Source organism: Felis catus, chromosome A3 (genome assembly GCF_018350175.1).
Source record: "Felis catus isolate Fca126 chromosome A3, F.catus_Fca126_mat1.0, whole genome shotgun sequence".
Taxonomy (NCBI): Eukaryota; Metazoa; Chordata; class Mammalia; order Carnivora; family Felidae; genus Felis; species Felis catus.
The window spans coordinates 124158545-124178266 of record NC_058370.1 but is presented as its reverse complement, the minus strand read 5'-3'; the positions used below and the strand labels follow the sequence as shown (position 1 = coordinate 124178266).

The 19722-nt window shown below is 41.8% G+C and overlaps 1 protein-coding gene across 13 annotated transcripts in view; it reads left to right on the top strand.

Annotated features, from left to right (window-relative positions):
* Positions 1-19722, top strand: part of LOC123384594 — a 152457-nt gene that overhangs the window by 19519 nt on the left and 113216 nt on the right. The gene's annotated exons all lie outside the window — the stretch shown is intronic.

The following is a 19722-nucleotide window of genomic DNA, read 5'->3' as shown; positions in this document are numbered from 1 at the left end:
GCCACGTGGGTCATTTTCTATATGGTGTTAAAAGGATTTTTTCAAACCTGTTCTGTCATCTAATGAATGTTACACCCCAGAGTTACAATTTCAATGCCAATCATGGTAAATTTTGGCAGCAGAGAACGTGTACTTCTGTCATTTCCTATAAAGTCATATATACAAAAGTGTCAAGACCTCTCTAGGGCCCAGAAGAGAAATGCTGGTTTAGACAAATCATGAGCTACAAGCCTTTAATGTGTGTGATGGTTAATTTTATATGTCAACTCGGCTGGGCCATGGTGCCAAAATATTTGGTCAAACATTATTCTGGATAATTTCTATGAAGATGTTATTTGGATGAGATTAACATTTAAATTGGTGGACTTGGGTTACCCTCCATAATGTAGGTGGGCCTCATCTAATCAGATGAAGGCCTTAATAGAATAAAGACTGGCTTCCTCCTACCCCCAAGCAAGAGAGAATTCTACCACAAGATTGCCTTTGGATGGCAGCTGCAACTCTTCTTTGGGTCTCCAGCCTCTGGACTACCCTGCAAATTTAGTACTTGCCAAGCCTCTATAATCATTTAAGCCAATTCCTTGAATTCTTAATCCTTCTTGGTCTCTTTGTCTCTCTCTCTCTCTCTCTCTCTGTCTCTCTCTCTCTCTCTGTCTTTATATGTTGTGTGTATATATTTACACTGTTGGGTTTCATTTTTCTGGAGAACCCTGATTGATATAACATGTGACCTGTTTTTCTAGTTACCTTATTGTTACATAACAAACAACCCTAAAACTTGGGGTGCCTGGGTGGCTCAGTCCATCAAGCAACTGGCTCTTGATTTCAGCTCAGATCATGATTTCATGGCTTCATGAGTTCGATCGCCGAATCAGGCTCTGCATACTCACTGCTCACGGAAACCACTTGGGATTTTCTCTCTCTCCCTCTCTCTCTGTCCTCCCTCCTCTACTTATGCTCTCTATTTCTCTCTCAAAATAAATAAATGAAACCTAAAAGCAAAACAAAACAAAAAACAAACAGCCCTAAAACTTAGTGGCAGAGCTAGGCTGGCTCAGCGATGGTCTGGAATAAAGATTGACTCTTTTTTTAAAAGATTTTTTTTTTTTTTAAGCAATCTCTACACCACACAGAGCTTGAACTCACAACCCTGAAATCAAGAGTCACACGCTCCACTGACCCAGCCAGCCGGGCACCCCAAGATTCACTTTTAAGATCACTCTCACACATGGCTAGCAAGCTGGTACCAGCTGCTGTCTGGTAGCTTAGCCAGAGCTATTGGCCAGCAGCCCCATTCCTGTCCATGTGCACCACAGGCTAGTGACTCACAGCGTAGTGACTGTGTTCCAACCAGCAAACAACCTAGGAGAAAGAACCAGGCAGCTGTACCACCTTTTATGACCTAGCCCAGGAACTCACATAGCATCATCTCAACCGTGATCACAAGCCTGCCCAGACTTAAGAGGGAGAAATTCTAGGGTTGCCAGATAAAATACAAAAATGCTTAGTTATATTTGAATTTCAGATAACAATATTTTTTAGTATTGTGTGTCCCATGCAACTTTCAGGTCATACGTATACTAAAAAATTTTTTGGGTTTCCTGTATTTTCTCACTTATTACATCTGGAAACCCTCTTACAGACCTCCTCTATTGATGAGAGAAGAGTCAAAGTCACATTCTGAGGAGGGCAAATGGAATGACAGTATTGTTGCTTCCATATTTGGAAAAGACTCTGCCTGTCCCAGTCTGCCCTCTGGCCATAAGAGTTGCCACCCCTTACATGTGCGAAGTACATCCATCCCTTATCCCTAAGACCATCCATTCTCATCCCTTTAAAAATCAGCTTGAAGTCAGCATCTAGATCAGGTCCAGGTGCAGGTGAAGGTCCTCTGTGGGGTACCATCCCTCAGGTACAATTCCTTGAGTATCATTTCTTTTGTTTTGTTTTAATATTGTTATTTATTTTTTGAGAGAGAGAGGGTGAGAGAGAGCAAGTGGGGGAAGGACAGAGAGAGGATCCAAAGTGGGCTCTGCGCTGTCAGCAGCAAGCCCGGTATAGGGCTCAAAACCACAAACCCTGAGACCATGTCCTGAGCTGAAGTTGGACTCTCAACCGACTGAGCCACCCAGGCACCCCATTGAGTATCACTCTTTTTTGTCTAAGTTGATATGCTTCCTTTAAAAATGTGAGCTTTTGTATCAATTTATAAGCCTCTCTATTAGACCAAAGTCTCACTCACAAATCTCTAGATACGCCCTCCTCTACCTAACCTCCCTGAGGGACTGCAGTCAATGGGACAAGGCCCTTAAGATTCTTAGAAGCCCTATTGTTTTGTTTCTTGTTTCTGTTGTTTGCCTTAATTCACAAATAAATCAACATGAAACAATACATTAATAAAAGAAAGGATAAGAACCATAAGATCCTCTCAATAGATGCAGAAAAAGAATTTGATGAAATACAGCATCCTTAATTGATAAAAACCCTCAAGAAAGTAGGGATCATATGTGGAATTTAAGAAACAAAACAGATAAACACAGGTGAAGGGAAGGAAAGATAAGATAAAAACAGGGAGATGAACCATAAGGGACTCTTAAATACAGAGAACAAACTGAGGGTTGCTGGAGGGGAGGTGGGCAGGAGGATGGGCCAAATGGGTGATGGGCATTAAGGAGGGCACTTATTGGGATGAGCACTGGGTATTATATTTGAGTGATGAATCCTGAAACCAATACTACACTGTATGTTAGTTAACATAGAAATCCTGAATTTAAATAAATTAATTAAAAAAAAAGAAAGTAGGGTTAGAGTGAACACACCTCAACATCATAAAGGCCATATACAAGAGACCCACAGCTATTATCCTTAATGGGGAAAAACTGAGAGCTTTCCCCCTAAGGTCAGGAACATGACAGGGAGGTCCACTCTCACCACTGTTGTTCAACATAGTACTGGGAGTCCTGGCCTCAGCAATCAGACAACAAAAAGAAATAAAAGACATACAAATTGGCAAGGAAGAAGCCAAACTTTCACTCTTCGCAAATGACATGATACTCTATGTGTAAAAACCGAAAGACTCCACCAAAAAACGGTTAGAACTGATGCATGAATTTGCAGTCGCAGGGTATAAAATCAGTATATAGAAATTGGTTGTATTTCTATACACCAATAATGCAGCAGCAGAAAGAGAAATCAAGGAACAGATCCCATTTACATCTGTACCGAAAATCACAAAGTACCTGGGAACAAACCTAACCAAAGAGGTAAAAGTTCTGACAACTATAGAAAGTTTATGAAAGAAATTGAAGAAGACACAAAGAAATGGAAAAACATTCCATGCTCATGGATTGGAAGAACAAATATTGTTAAAATGTCTGTAGTACCCAATGCAATCTCACATTTAATGCAATCCCTATCGAAATAACACCAGCATTCTTCACAGAACTGGACCACACAATTCTAAAATTTGTATGGAACCAGAAAATACCTCAAATACCCAAAGAAATCCTGAAAAAGAAAACCAAATCTGGAGGCATCACAATTCCAGATTTCAAGCTGCATCAAGACAGTATGGTATTGGCATAAAAACAGACATATAGATCAATGGAACAGAATAGAGAGCCCAGAAATGGACTCACAAATGTATGACCAACTGATCTTCAAAAAAGCAGGAAAGAATATCCAGTGGAAAAAAAGACAGTCTCTTCAGCAAATGGTGTTGGGAAAACTGGACAGCAACATGCAAAAGAATAAAACTGGGTCACTTTCTTTCATCATACACAAAAATAAATTCAAAATGGATGAAAGACTTAAATGTGAGACAGGAAATCATCAAAATCCTATAGGAGAAAATAGGCAGCAACCTCTTTGACCTTGTCTCGGGAGACAAGGGAAACAAAAGCAAAAACGAACTACTGGGACCTCACCAAGGTAAAAAGCTTCTGCACAGCTAAGGAAATAATCAACAAAAACTAAAAGGCAGCTATCAGAATGGAAGAAGATATTTGCAAATGGCATATTAGATAAAGGGTTAGTATCCAAAATGTATAAAGAACTTATCAAACTCAACACCCAAAACACAAATAATCCAGTGAAGAAATGGGCAGAAGACATGAACAGACACTTTTCCAAAGAAGACGTCCAGATGGCTAACAGACATGAGAAAAGATGCTCAACATGACTCATCATCAGGGAAATACTAATCGAAACCACAAAGAGATTCCACCTCACACCTGTCAGTATGGCTAAAATTAACAACGCAGGCAACAACAGATGTTGGCGAGGATGTGGAGAAAAGAGAACCCTTTTCCACTGCTGGTAGGAGTGCAAACTGGTGCAGCCACTCAGGAAAACATTGTAGAGGTTCCTCAAAAAATTAAAAATAGAATTACCCTAAGACCCGAAGGGTCACATGCACCTTGTTGGAGCATGCAACCTAGAGAGTGTATCCTAGAGGATACTCTAGGTAAATTTCTAGCATTTCTAGGGAGATTTTGGGTTGAAGGAACATACGTGGTTCTGTTACATGTTGCCAAACTCCTCTTCACACAGGGTTCTTTCCCTTTTGAAGCTTCACCAGCAATGTATGAAACCATCAACTAACCATAGCCTTGCCAGCAGAGCACATTGCCACGTTTTCAAATTTGGCTAATCTATTGGGTAAGAAATGGCATTTCAGTGTGGTTTTAACGTCTATTCTTCCTATCATGAGTAAGGACAACACCTTTTCATATGTTTTGGAGCCACTTTTGTATCTCTTTTTGTGAATTGTCTGTGTTTTTGCCCATTTTTCCTCCCAAATTTTAGAAGTTCTTTAAAGTTAGAGTTAGGAGCCCTTTATCTGTGATACTGTCGCAAATGTTTTCTCCCAGTTTTATTGCCTTTGGATTTTGAGTTGCAGCAAGATTTTTTTTTTCTCTATCAAAGTGAAAATGGAGCTCACACATGTGTTCTAGTGCTTATGTGGTTTCAGTTAGCTGACTTTGGTATTCATTTTGTTCCCCATTTTTTTTCTTCTTCTGAAGATTCCTGACCCTTTTGTCAAGTTAAAGAAGTGCTTAAAATATTTTATTCAGGAATTGTAGTGGTGTTTATCAGGGTGTTTCATTCAGAGGATTGAATCCACCATGCTGCTGGAAATACAGGGAGCTAATCTCTTCTCTGCAGTCCTTGAAGAAGACAGTGTGCTTTACCCCCCAATTCCTGGACCTACAGTATTACAACCTGTCTATCCTTTCAGTCATTTGCTTTTGACTGATCACACTGTTTTCCTCTAAAGCTATTGGGAAAAAGAAAACAGTGCATGCTAACTTTTTCCTAAAAGCTTCCTTCTGTATTTGCTTAAGATACAATAAAATATAGATTATTCAGCTAAGTCTATATATTTTTAAAGGAAAGATCTCAAGCAAAAGCAAGCTTAATTTGAAAATATGGTGCTTGAATTCTAGACATGGTTAGCAAATATTAAGACAATTCAAATTTTCCTCAAGATATAAACCCAAACAGGAGCATACTCTTCAGTATTACAGATATTTGTTTAATGGATAAATGAAACTCAAATAATCAGTTATAAATAATTATTTTTTTTAATTTTTAAAAAAATTTTATTTATTTTTGAGACAGAGACAGAGTGTGAGTCGGGGAGGCACAGAGAGAGAGGGAGATACAGAATCTGAAGCAGACTCCAGGCTCCGAGCTGTCAGCACAGAGCCCGATATGGGACTCAAACTCACGAGCCATGAGATCATGACTGAGCGTAAGTCAGACACTTAACTGACTGAGTCACCCAGGCACCCCCAGTTACAAATATTTAAATTGTCCTTATCAATGAAGTGCAGAAATGCTGCTTCATTAGGAGATCATTACAAGGTATCTATGCTTCTTTCCCTGTGATCTAGAATTGACTAGGTATAACAGCTCATAGTAATTGTACACATGGTTCTTATGCAGCCAAAAAGGTGCCCAGATTTCACGTAATGGAATTTCTATTTCTTCGCACAATTATAGATGAAAACAAAACTCAAGATTTTTGGAAAACCCCTCTCTCTAGTCCCAGGACACACTCCTGGATTTGATCTAGTTTAATCATTGCTCCTTGTACCTGGTGCTTTTGCATTCAGCACCACAGACATTGCTCCGAGCAGATGTTTTTGCACAGGAGGCTGCTTGCAGCAAAACTTAATTTTCTATCAGCTGATTTTGGTCTCCAGCTCTCCAGATTTCACTGTAATTTCTCTCACATTCTGAATCTGATAAAAGATTTTAGATGAGCTGTTGGTTAAAAGGCAAAGCTGCTAAGATTTTTACTAGACCAAATATGATCTCTACTGCCAAGGACACATTTTGGCAATCGTTGTCATTTTTAATGATAAAGTATGGAAATCTGAAAAGAAGGTTTGCGAAAAAAAAGATTTCTCTCAAAATGCTCCAAAAATTTACTATCCATAAGGTATGCTCCTCATTATCCCCCTTCTCACTCAATTCTTAGTTCCCAGCAGCTGCATGGTCTCTGTGGCTAGCTCTCTGTGGAGTGTTTGCTTAGTCAGTGTTGGTGGACTCAAAGAATGATCCAACAGGAGCAGACAGTACATGAGGACACATTGGCAAATGTCTTAGATCTGAAATGGTTTCAGTGATGGTCTGATACTACACGACTTAAGTGGATTTAAATATGGAATAATAACCATCATAGTCTTTAGTTCTTAGGTGAGAAGGTTATTGTCTTCATAGTTGGCTATAAATATTGCAGGAAGCACAAGCAGCTATCAGATTATTATTAAATTAATTCTAAGAATGTGAACTATTTAGGGCCAAAGCTATGGACAATTTCAAAGGAAATTAAGTACACTGAAACGACGTGATGTTTGATGTGGAATATCTGTGGAAAATCTGAGGCTCCCTTTCTTTGCTCTGGCTCACGATGGGTTTTAGACTGTTTTCACAGACACCGTTCCTGTCTGAAGCTCACAACAGTCTTGTGGGGCATGTGGCTCAGAAAGTTTCTGTGCCTTTTGAGAGGCCAGGAATCTGAACCTTAGAAGGGCTGATTCACCTTCAGAGGTTTCCAGCATTATTGGCAGAGTTCAGACTGAAATACAGAACTCTGGCCTCTTCATCCAGTGCTCTTTCTTGTTCTAACATTGGAAGAAAATAAAACATAAGAAAGAAAGGGGTAAATAAGTTCACTTTCATCTGTTGTTACAAATGGTAGGTTTATATACAAAATATTTTAGATGTAGTAAATTTGGTGAACATTATAATAGACTTTCTGGGGTTAAAATGTCTTTTTACAATTCAGATATAAGGTGAAAATAAGCTTTGTGGAATAATAAAGCCCTATGAGGGAGTAAATGGTAACACTGACTCTACTGGTTAGCAGGGTGTTTTTCTTAGTAGGATCTCTTACTAGGGAGACCCTCAGCATACACTCCCATATGCAGTGAAAGTGGAAGTCCTGCTAGGCTTTGCTGGGGTTTCCTAGAGGAAACACCTCTCTTCCACACTCTGCACTGGATGGATGGATGGCAGTGCTCTGGAGAGTCAATGTGGGTTGCTACTTAGTAGGAAATTTCAGAAACCTCCCTCTAAGGCATTAGTTGTAGACCAGAGGAGAGGAGATGCTGAGAACGAAGGCAGGCAGAGATGGGACTCAGAAGGCACATGCTAGACTGTCATCATTGTTTGAAAATTTTCTGATGCAGAACCTGGTCTAACACCATCATCCACTGTGGGATGGAGGTCACTTTCCAAGGCCCAGATCGAACAATGCATTTTTATGCTTAGAGAGAGAATTCACAGGTAGAGATATCCCAGCACTGCAAAGGACAGTCCTTTTTTTTTTTTTTTTTTTTTTTAATGTTTGTTTACTTTTGAGAGAGAGAGAGAGGGAGACAGAATCCAAAGCAGGCTCTGCACTGATAGAACAGAGCCTGATGTGGAGCTTGAACCCATGAATGTGAGATCATAAGGTGAGCCAAAGTAAGAGGCCCAACCAACTGAGCCACCCAGATGCCCCAGGACAGTCCTTTTTATGGCTGTGCTTCTCTCTGTTGCCAGACATGCTAGGGCTGGTGCATCTTGAACTGTGGAATAAAATCCCCCATTCTCATTTCTTGGCTCTTAAGAAATTACTCTAGAAATTCAGCCTCCAGTTCATTTGGTTACATATGTGCAAAATGCACATGTGTGAAAATGCAGCTAAAGATAATAGCGATTAAATCAGCACTTAAAAAAAGGTTTTGGATAGTTAAAACTCTTGAATCCTGATCCCATATTCTCAGATACAATTTAGGGACTATATTAGGCCAGAAAGTTTCTTTGCAAATCCCCTCCAATTTTGTAGCATGATGTTTTGTGTTAACAGTTGTTAAAATGCAAGTTATTGGGGCGCCTGGGTGGCGCAGTCTGTTAAGCGTCCGACTTCAGCCAGGTCACGATCTCGCGGTCCGTGAGTTCGAGCCCCGCGTCAGGTTCTGGGCTGATGGCTCGGAGCCTGGAGCCTGTTTCCGATTCTGTGTCTCCCTCTCTCTCTGCCCCTCCCCCGTTCATGCTCTGTCTCTCGCTGTCCCCAAAATAAATAAACGTTGAAAAAAAATTTTTTTAAAAAAATTGCAAGTTATCGAGTGGAAAGCCTGGCAAGAGCATCTATGCTGAGCTTAGGCACCCTCCCTTTGGGTCCCTCAAAGTTAGGAGCTTTGCATCTTCCCTATAGCTGGGGCTGGGGCTGGGATTGTGGCTGGACCCAGGGCCAGTGTTGACACATAAAACAATTCTTTAGAAAACAGAGGGGATTTAGGAAGCTAAATGCAAAACTAGTAATGATTGGAAGAAATCTCATTTATGATAAACCAACTTGTAAGTACAAATTGGACCAAATCATTGAGCTACTTTCTTGAGCAGCCTTATTTTTATTCCCCCCAGTGCTGTGTCTGTACCTGCCTGGCATTCTGCTGGCCACGAAGGCATTCACGTGTACGTTCAGGTCTAAGCCTATTCTAATGGTTCACCTCATTCACAAATGGGGGTCTTCAGAGCCCAGCCCTCCTGAGGCCTTTGGGAAGCAGACAAAGGGATGAGAAGGAAGGCATTTTGTCACGAAGCTCTTAGTTAAGGCATCTTTGCAGGCTCTAATCCACCGTCCACACTTGCCACCAGAAGTGCCTTCCCAAAACACAGATCCAGTCATGTCACACTCATCTTTCTGGCACACTGCTCCAGCTTTCAAACAGTTCAAACTCAGGCCACCTGGTGTCTTATCATCTTTGCTTAGGTGGCCCCTTCTGCCTGGAAAAAACAGTCACCACAATGACAAAAGAAATCCCCAAGACCCATTTAGCTTTCGAGGCTCTGTTTTGGTGTTTTTTCTTTTGTGAACAATTCCATGATTTCCCACCTTTATCTTTACTTCTAAGATAGAACTAGGCTCCCTGTTTTTTATGTGTCACCAGAACACAGTGCTACCTATGGATTATACTGCAGGTAACTCTTTGCATACATGTGTGCACACGAATGAGCTGTATGTCAAGCTTGTGGGCTGAGCCATATCTTCTTCCCATATGTTGTACAATGGAGGCTCTTAGAAAATGATGAATTAGTCAGTTAAAGGAGCAAACACAAGAATCCCAGAAGAACCATGAGGTTTCCAGTTATCAAGATATCGTTTATTTTTGTGATTTCACCTATGCTCTAAACACTGATGATTTCCTCTCCATCCTACACCTCTTTCCTGAGCTCCAGATTTGTATCTCCAATCCCAATTAGTCATCTCCACCTGGATGTTTCTTAAGCACTTCAAACGCAACATGCCCATGGCTTACCCCACAATCTCCCTCCCAGTGCCCAGTTTTCTTTTCCTGATTGCAGTGAATGTCATCACCACTTACACTCCAAATCCCGGAACCATCAACTTCAGTAAATATTTGTTGAGTGACTACCTTAGACCTTGCACTGGGAAAATATTTTGATATGCATTGCCTTATCTTTGGCTTTGGCTTTGTCTTCATACCAGCATTTCAGCCCTACTCTACCAATCCAACCTGACTTCGATCTGCTCACTTTGCTACAGAGTTCCCCTCCCCCTCCTCTCCTCTTGGCAGCAAATGTCCTAGTTAAAGTTCCAAAACCTGTCACTTATCATTGGAATCCACACAGAATAAAGTCCACATCCAGCTCATCATCTAGAGCTCTGCATGATCTTCTCTGACCCAACTACCTAGCCTCTCCTTCGGTGCCCTCCTGCACCCCAGAGCTTCCATCTCCAACAATACTGATGGGCTAATTTGTTTTTGCAGGTCTTTCTCTACTGTGGTGTCAGGCTGGAGACGTTGTTCCATTTCCTGGGGGCCCTTTATCCTGTTCTATACTGTTTGAAATCCTACCCAACCTTAAGGGTCCCAAGTTTTCAGTATCTCCTTGGATTTTAGTAATCACGGCTTCTCCTATACTTCCAGAGTGCTTGCTTTGTGTTATGGTGGTCACAGCCATCCTGGGAGGGCTTAGTGTGAGGTGCAAGAGGGAGCAGGCTCTCTCTCGAGTCAGTCTGTCTGGTTCTACTTCTAATTTAGAACAGGACAATCCATCATTGGTCATAATCCCCATGATCTTTAATTATTATGCCTTGAATCTGTGGATGGAGAACACCCCAAACCAATGCACTTTTGGGAGCTTTGCTGCTTCACTTATTTAAAAATTAAAAAGTTATTGGAAACACATACATGTCCTGTGAAAACAAAACAAGCAAAGCAAAACTTTGGACGGAGTGTGGTAGCATCGCTGTGGGAGTTTCAAGGAAAGGGCAGGGAGTGGCCAGCTGGGTTAAGGAGGCTTAGATGGAGACAGTAATAACATCAGATGACCATGGCAGTGATAACATCAAGGCAGGCCCTAAGATAAGTGTCACATCATTTGTTGGGGGTGCATTAGGTAATTGTCCTACTTTGCCACAGCTGGCGTGAAGTGAAGTAAACTTGGCCGTGATTACTGTGTGAAAACATGGTGTGGAGCCAGTAGTAGGTAATGTTAACACTTTACCTGGAATCAGAGAATGATTAATTCAGGGTAAAGTTCAATAGGCTGAAGAAGCACATAGATAGTAGAGCATAATTTGGGCCAAAACAACAACAAAAAATTTAACATTTTTTCAAATTTATTTTACCTCTTGAATTATATGGAAAATCACTTCCAAACTTTGATATTCTGGTAACGTGGCACTGCATGCTAAGTAACACTGATTTTTAAAGTCATTTACTCAATGGGAAGTAAAGCCAGCCAGGCCCTGTTTCTCACCTGAGGATGTTACATCATTTAGTTATGAGGGCAGTTGACATTCGCCCCGTCCCCCTGTCACCCCACCCAGGCAGCCTCTCCTTCCTCAGGGCTCTTGACGCCTCATAAGCAAGCACATTATCCACTACAGCATTTCTCAGACTGTATTTAACTGGGTTTTCTGTTTCCTCTCGAGACTGAGGGCCCCTTGGGGATCTTCAGGCCATTTCTTAAATGTTTTTGTATTTTGCCTGAGATGAAATTCTAAGTTTTGTATTGCCTTTTTATAATTACCTTTACTTAGTGAGGCAAGAGAACAGAGTGAGAACCTGGAGGAAGAATGTGAGCCATTTCAACTGGAGTCCTCCCAGGCCAGGAAGGAATGAGAGGAAATCTGGGCATTAAACAAATGGAAGCATGGCAGCCCTCCCAGGAGGAGCGGGCACCTGCTGGGGAATGTCCTCACCGAGGAGGATGCTGACTGCATGAGGGCAAGTCAGGCTTTCACCAGGGAGAGCTGGTGAGGACTCCAACTTGCATCAAACCATGCAGCTCCAAGCACCAGAGACTGAAGGGGAGAAAGAGGAATGCCTTCCCCAGAGTGGAGGACAGCAGTCCCTTTCTGGGTTGCTGGGCTGGCTGCCTTTTGCTGGAAGCAAAAGAGGGGCTCCTGATGCACTCTCCTGTCTGAGAAACACTGGCTTAAGAACATGGGATATGTTGTGAGGGTTCTGGCCCTCACCCCCACCAAGCAGGTGCCGGTGTCCCTTTACTGAGGAGACCAGACTTAGGGTCTACAGCCCTGTGTTTCATGCAGGCACCATTAGAAGCCGGCTGGGTCACCTGGAGTTATGAGCATGTTTTCCATTCCATGCTACTGAGCATGAACAATCCTTCTTCTCCTCCTAGTGCTAGAAAGGAGATCTGAAAGCTGGCAGGGTGAAGGATGGGGAAGCACTTTGTGTTAGAATGTCTGATAGCCCACCATTAGCCTGTGAGCTAAGGCAAAGTCCTTAGTCTGCCTGGAAGGGGTCAGACACTAATTATCACTCATCAGCATCTTGACTCTTTCCTGAGAGACCCTATCTGAGAATGAGGTTTAAAAGGAAGAAAAAAAGAAAGGAGCCCTGAGGTCTAGACACTGATGGGGCAGGCTGCCCAGAAAACCAGGGATAAGGATATCACAGGTCATCTGTAAGAGTGAGGGAGGGAAGACAGAAGAGGAAGACCAGAGATATGGGGAGCATGGTGTTGGAAGGACAGATGGAAAGAAATAGAAAACCCTCCCTTGCCTCCGTTGGTTCCTGGGCTTGCCTTGTCCGAAAGGGAATAGATTCTGCCAGAGATCCCACCCGCTGTGGCTGACCGGGGAGCCTCACTCAGACAAGCAGACAACAGGTCTGGGAGTAGGGACAAAGCCTGAGGCCATAATGGCCTTTCTTTCCACTGAGAGCCAGAGTTAAGCTCATTTAAAGAGACTTGGTGGAGAGGGGGCTGTGCCAGAGAAAACAGACAAGCAAAACAGAACCTCACCCAAGACTGCAGGCTGAGAAAATGGACAGAGGAACATGGATTTCTTTCTGATATGGGGGCTTGGCCGTAAATGGCAAAACATGTAAAGGCCCTGTTGGGAAAACAGGTTACACAGAGAAGAGCATTTCCTTCAAGATCAGTTTGTCCTCAGCTTACATCGCATTTTTACCTCCTTGAACATGCAGCCCTTAAGTCAAGGTTTTTCAGCCTCAGCGACTATTGGCATTTGGGGCCAGATAGTACTTTCGTGGGAGGGGGCTGTCCTATGCATTGTAGGGTGTTTTTGCAGCATCTGTGGTCTCTACCTATTAGATGCCACTAGCACCCTCTCCCCAATGTGACAGTAAAAAATGTTTCCAGACATTTCTTTTTTAAAATATGTATTTGTTTTTGGGAGTGTGCATGCAGGGGAAGGGCAGAGAGAGGAGGACAGAGGATCTGAAGTGGGCTCTGTGCTGACAGGCTGACAGCAGCAAGCCCAATGTGGGGCTCGAACTCAAGAACTGTGAGCTCATGCCCTAGCTGAAGTCAGACATTCAACCAACTGAGCCACCCAGGCGCCCCTGTTTCCAGACATTTCTAGATGCCCATGGGGGTACAAAATCTCCCTTGTCTGGGAACAACTTGCTTAGATGTTCTAAAGGAGGATGTTTGTTTGTTACTTTGTTCAACGATTTCCTGGCCTCAGTTTTTCTTTTTTTCCATCCTTGGACTAAGTTTATAAACTCCATTTTCTGTAATTAATTTGTTCATTCATTCAATCAAGTTTCCTCATCATTAAAGGGGTAGTGGTAAAAAGAAAGGACATTTTGGAAGTTCAAATGAGACCGTGTTTGAGCAAATGGTAGATCAGCTGTGTCTTATTTAACTAATTAGCAGCATAATCAGTACATTTGGAAAATTATTAATGGAGGCAGCGTAGAATGCTTCACTGAAGCACTGAGTGCGGAGTCAGAAAACCTGCGGCCCAGGCTCTGCCCACACACGTGGGCTATGGCAACTCACCCTTGCCAAATGGGCTTCCTGTGGACATGTGTGGCACACCCACATGGGTATTGTCATCTTATTTTTCCACTTTACGAAGTTAGAAGCACATAGTATAAACTTTCCACTAGGAAGCTTTCTGCAGAATCGTTTGTGTCGGTCTCACTAGTAATCTGCATTAAATGCATCAAACACAGGAGGGGTGACTTGTGTAGGTAATCCCAGAGAGACACACAGGTATAAAGGAACAAAGAATCAACCAGGTAGAAATTGCAAAAGTGATCTGTTTGATGAATCATTTGGGAAGAATCACATACATGCTTATCAGAAACACAAAAATAGGAAATACCTTTAGCAAATGACTGAAACAGAAAGCAATTAGCAAAAACCTAAATTTCACAAGAGGCTAGAACTGAGTGACTTCATAGGAAATGCTCTAGTAGTTATTTTTTAAAAAAGGGAGGTGGAAGGAGCATCTGGTACATGAACCCCTGAGCAAGTTGCCTATATGCAAATTCACTTTAGAGGGATTGATTTTAGGCCAACTGGCTTTAGTTAAATTGTTTTCTTAGAAAGTTGCACTGCTCTGGTGATTCTGGGGTTACAGGAAAGTTTTTGGAGTAAAAAGAAACAGTGTAGGTGGACACAGGAAAAGTAAAATGAGGCAGTGTTAAAGGACAGGTTTCTTCCCAAAGGCTATATCCCTGCAGGCCTGGAACTTAACAAAGTGGAGACATGGCTGGCACTGACCCTCAGGGGAGGTCCCTGTGGCCAGAAGCCTTCCCCAACCAGCGTCTCCACCCTGGTGCTCAGTAACTCCTTGTCCTACTTCATTCTTCCTCACAGTACAGACCCCAGTCCAAGTTATGTATTTATTTGTTTATTTGCTTATTGTTGGTTTCCTGCACCCCATCCCCCTCAAGTAGCATACACATGCACGCATACATATGTGTGCACACATGCATGCACACACACAGATGTTAACTCTTCAGTTACTACTGTCTTCTCCAGAGCTTTTCCTTCCTGCTCCTTCAGAACCCTGAGGCACTGAATATTGTTTATTTGCTTATTTAGCATTAGATGTTGGGGTACTTACACCCTGACAGTTGATCCTCAGGACATGTCTGCCAGGTAGGGATCACATCGCATCTTTAAGAAGTTCACAGATCTAGTAGGGTGGGTTCAATGGATTCACAATAAATCATTTATTTTAGACATGAAGAATAAGGTGTTCAGAGAAGGATAGTAACACGCTGAAGATCATGCAGTTAATAATGAGACTAGCAGGTATTTAAAGCAAGCAACTAAAATCGTTCTAAAATGCCTTAGTGCTTTAAAGGAGCAATAAGCATCAGGCAAAATATCCTTCAACTTCCACCAGGACCCACTGTGAACTTGGGGTCTGTTCCATGCCTGGGGACAGAAAAGAGGCATGGAAGGCCTGTGGAAGGTCATGTGACTTACCTGGTGAGGTGGGCGACATCTCAGGTCCCCAGCTCTGGGCTCCTGAACCCGGAGATGGTGCTTGAGAAGCTCTTTCCAATAGGAATATAAAGGAATTACATTAATGGGTATTTACCCAAAGAAAACGAAAACACTAATTTGAAAAGGTATCTGTACTCCTATGTTTATTGCAGTATTATTTGCAATAGCCAAGATATGGAAGCAGCCCGCGTGTCCCTTGATAGATGAATAAAGAAGATGTGGTATATACATACAATGGAATATTATTCAGCCATAAAAAAGAATGAAATCTAGCCATTTGTAACAACATGGATGGATCTAGAGGATATAATGTTAAATGAATTAAGTCAGTTAGAAAAAGACAAACACCATATGATTTCATTCATATGTGGAATTTAAGAAACAAAGCAAATGAAGAAACTAAAAAAAAGAGACAAAACAAAAAAACCAGACTCAGAGAACAAACTGGTTGCCAGAGGGGAGGTGGGAGGGGGCTGGGTGAAATAGGTGAAGGGGATTAAAAGTACACTTATCCTGATGAGCACTGAGTAATGTATTTATTGAATTTTTAAATCACAATATTGTATACCTGAAACTAATATAACACCATGTTAATCATACTGGTTTTAATGGTTTTAAAACAAACAAATAATAAATATTTAAAAAATATGCAATGTGATCCATAATTAATTTAGAATTTTCTAGTAGCCACATTTTAAAAAAAAGAAAAAGAAATAGGTAAAATTAATTTTTAACATATTTTATTTTACCCACTATGTCCAAAATGTTACCATTTCAACGTGCCATTAGTGTAAAAATTAGTTATGTTGTATTTTACATTAGCTCTGATGTTAAACCAAAATTTAATATTCGGTTCTTCAGTTGCTCCAGCCACATGTCAAGTGCTCCATAGCCACATGTGGCTGGTGATGGCGGTGATGGAGAGCGCAGGGCTAGAAATATTTGGTGCTGGTGGCAGTGAGGAGGAGCTTCCCTCATGTGTCTCTGTGTGTAGTATCTCATTAAGGAATTTAAAGACTCTCCAACATGGCTGGACTCTCCAGGGTGGCTGGACTGTTTACACAGTGGCTGTGTCTCCAAAAACAGGACAGAAGCTGCATGCCTTTCATGATCCAGTCTCAAAAATCACATCGCATTGCCTCTACTATATTACATTGTTGTCCATAAACTAAGTTTGATGGGAAAACAGCCATGCTCCTTTGTTTACATATTGTCAATGGCTGCTTTTGTACTATGGTGGCAAATTGAGTGGTTGCAGTGCAAAACCTAAAATATTTACTGTCTGGTCCTTGACAGGAAGAGTTTGCTAATCTCTTCTGCAGAACATCAAAATTTGGGATGCCATGATTTTTAAGTGGGTTTTTATTTATTTTTTTTTAATTTTTTTTTCAACGTTTATTTATTTTTGGGACAGAGAGAGACAGAGCATGAACAGGGGAGGGGCAGAGAGAGAGGGAGACACAGAATCGGAAACAGGCTCCAGGCTCTGAGCCATCAGCCCAGAGCCTGACGCGGGGCTCGAACTCACGGACCGCGAGATCGTGACCTGGCTGAAGTCGGACGCTTAACCAACTGCGCCACCCAGGCGCCCCATTAAGTGGGTTTTTAAATGGCAGAATAAAGTTAAGATGGTGCCACCTTCTCATCTTGGAGATTAAATCAAAGCAGCAACGAAAACAAAAATCAGGCATATTTCCATATTCAACAAAAAAGGAAACATCTATAACCTCGAACCACAAACTATGAGGAAATGCAGTGGAGGTTGAGCAAGAGGAACCATGAGATGATGCGTGTGTCTGGATATCTCAGAGAAAGCTGGCAGAACAGAGTTCTCTAAAGTGGATGGCCCATCCTGAGGGGCAAAATCAACAATTTCTTATTTGGAACAATGGGGATATCATGAGCAGAGTGACAGCCGGAGGGCTCTTGAACTTGATTTCCCACCAGGGATTGTCGAAGGTAGACAGTGCTGTATCAAAGACCCTGCCATATTGTAAGAAGAGTAGAGGAGAGAGATTCTCTACTGACAGCAGCACCCTCCAAATCCCCAAATTGACTGGAAGAGGTAAAAGCTAAAAACTTAACGCCATTCTTCATTTCTTCACAGGTGTAGTATATTAGTTTCCTAGTGCTGCCATAACAAATTTTCATAAACTTGGCAGCCTAAAACAGCAGGAATGTATTCTATCACAGTTTTGGAGGCCAGAAGTTTGAATTCAAGGTGTTGGCAGGGCTATGTTCCATCTGAAGTCTCTAGGGAAGAATCCTCCCTTGCCTCTCCCAGCCTCTGCTGGTCCTGCCATTCCTTGGCTTGTCATAACTCCAGTCTTTGCCTACATCTTCACATGGCTTTCTTTCCCATGTCTCTATGGCTGTGCATCTTAACTTTCTCTCTCCTTTCTGTAATTAGGACACCAGTTATTGGATTTAGGGCCTACCCTAAATTCAGGATAATGTCATACCAAGACCCTTAACTTAATTAGATCTGCAAAGACCCTATTTCCAAACAAGGACACATTCACAGTACCAAGGTTTAGGATTTGGGGCATCTCTTTTTGGGAGACACAATTCAACCCACTCCTGAGAGTGTGGTGATTTTAATTTGTTTTTTAATGTTTATTTATTTTTTTTGAGAGAGGCAGAGACAGAATGAGAGTGGGTTAGGGGCAGAGAGAGGGACACACAGAATCCAAAGCAGGCTGCAGGCTCTGAGCTGTCAGCACAGAGCCCGACACGGGTCTCAAACTCAGGAGCTGAGAGATCATGACCTGAGCCAAAGTCTGATGCTCAACCGACTGAGCCACCCAGGTGCCCCGAGGGTGTGGTGATTTTAAAACATGGCCCCAAATTCTTTGAGATTCCTTTCTTCAAAGGGAGGAGTGTATGGCTTGTCTGTATGAATCTAGTGACCTACCCATTAAACAATAATTACTGATTCTTCCCTCCCTCCAACTCTTAGTAAACTTTATCTATGTCTCTATGAATTTACATGTTCTAGATACTTCATGTAAGTGTATCATATAATACTTTTTTTTACCTGGCTAATTTCACTTGACATAATGTCTTCAGTTTTCACCCACATTGTAGTATGCATCAGAACTTCATTCTTTTTTTATTATTATTAATGAAAAATATTCCTTTGTATGTATATACTACATCTTGTTTATCTGTTTGTCTACCTGTTGATGGACACTTAGGTTATTTCCACTTTTTGGCTATTGTGGATAACACTACTATGAACATTGGCAGACAAGTATCTGTTTGAGTCCCTGTTTTCAGGTGTATACCTATGAATGGAATGGCTGGTCCAATACGGTAATTTTTTGTTTAGTGTTTTGGAAGAACCAACAGACTTTTCCAGAGTGACTGCACCATTTTACATTCCCACCAGCAATGCACAAGTGTTCCAATTTCTCCACATCCTCACCAGTACCTACTATTTAAAACATTTTTTTTATTATGAAATTTATTGTCAAATTGGTTTCCATACAATACCCAGTGCTCATCCCAACAGGTGCCCTCAATACACATCACCCACCCACCCCTCCTTCCCACCCCCCATAAACCCTCAGTTTGTTCTCAGTTTTTAGGAGTCTCTTATGTTTTGGCTCCCTCCCTCTCTAACCATTTTCTTTTCTTCACCTCCCCCATGGTCTTCTGTTAAGTTTCTCAGGATCCACATAGGAGTGAAAACATATGGAATCTGTCCTTCTCTGTATGACTTATTTCACTTAGCATAACACTCTCCAATTCCATCCATGTTGCTACAAAAGGCCATATTTCATTCTTTCTCATTGCCACGTAGTATTCCATTGTGTATAATCTTCTGCACAGCAAAGGAAACAATCAACAAAACTAAAAGGCAACCAACGGAATAGGAAAAGATATTTGCAAATGACATATCGGACAAAGGGCTAGTATCCAAAATCTATAAAGAGCTCACCAAACTCCACACCCGAGAAACAAATAATCCAGTGAAGAAATGGGCACAAAACATGAATAGACACTTCTCTAAAGAAGACATTCAGATGGCCAACAGGCACATGAAAAGATGCTCAACGTCGCTCCTCATCAGGGAAATACAAATCAAAACCACACTCAGATACCGCCTCATGCCAGTCAGAGTGGCCAAAATGAACAAATCAGGAGACTATAGATGCTGGAGAGGATGTGGAGAAACGGGAACCCTCTTGCACTGTTGGTGGGAATGCAAACTGGTGCAGCCACTCTGGAAAACAGTGTGGAGGTTCCTCAAAAAATTAAAAATGGACCTACCCTATGACCCAGCAGTAGCACTGCTAGGAATTTACCCAAGGGATACAGGAGTACTGATGCATAGGGGCACTTGTACCCCGATGTTTATAGCAGCACTCTCAACAATAGCTAAATTATGGAAAGAGCCTAAATGTCCATCAACTGATGAATGGATAAAGAAATTGTGGTTTATATAGACAATGG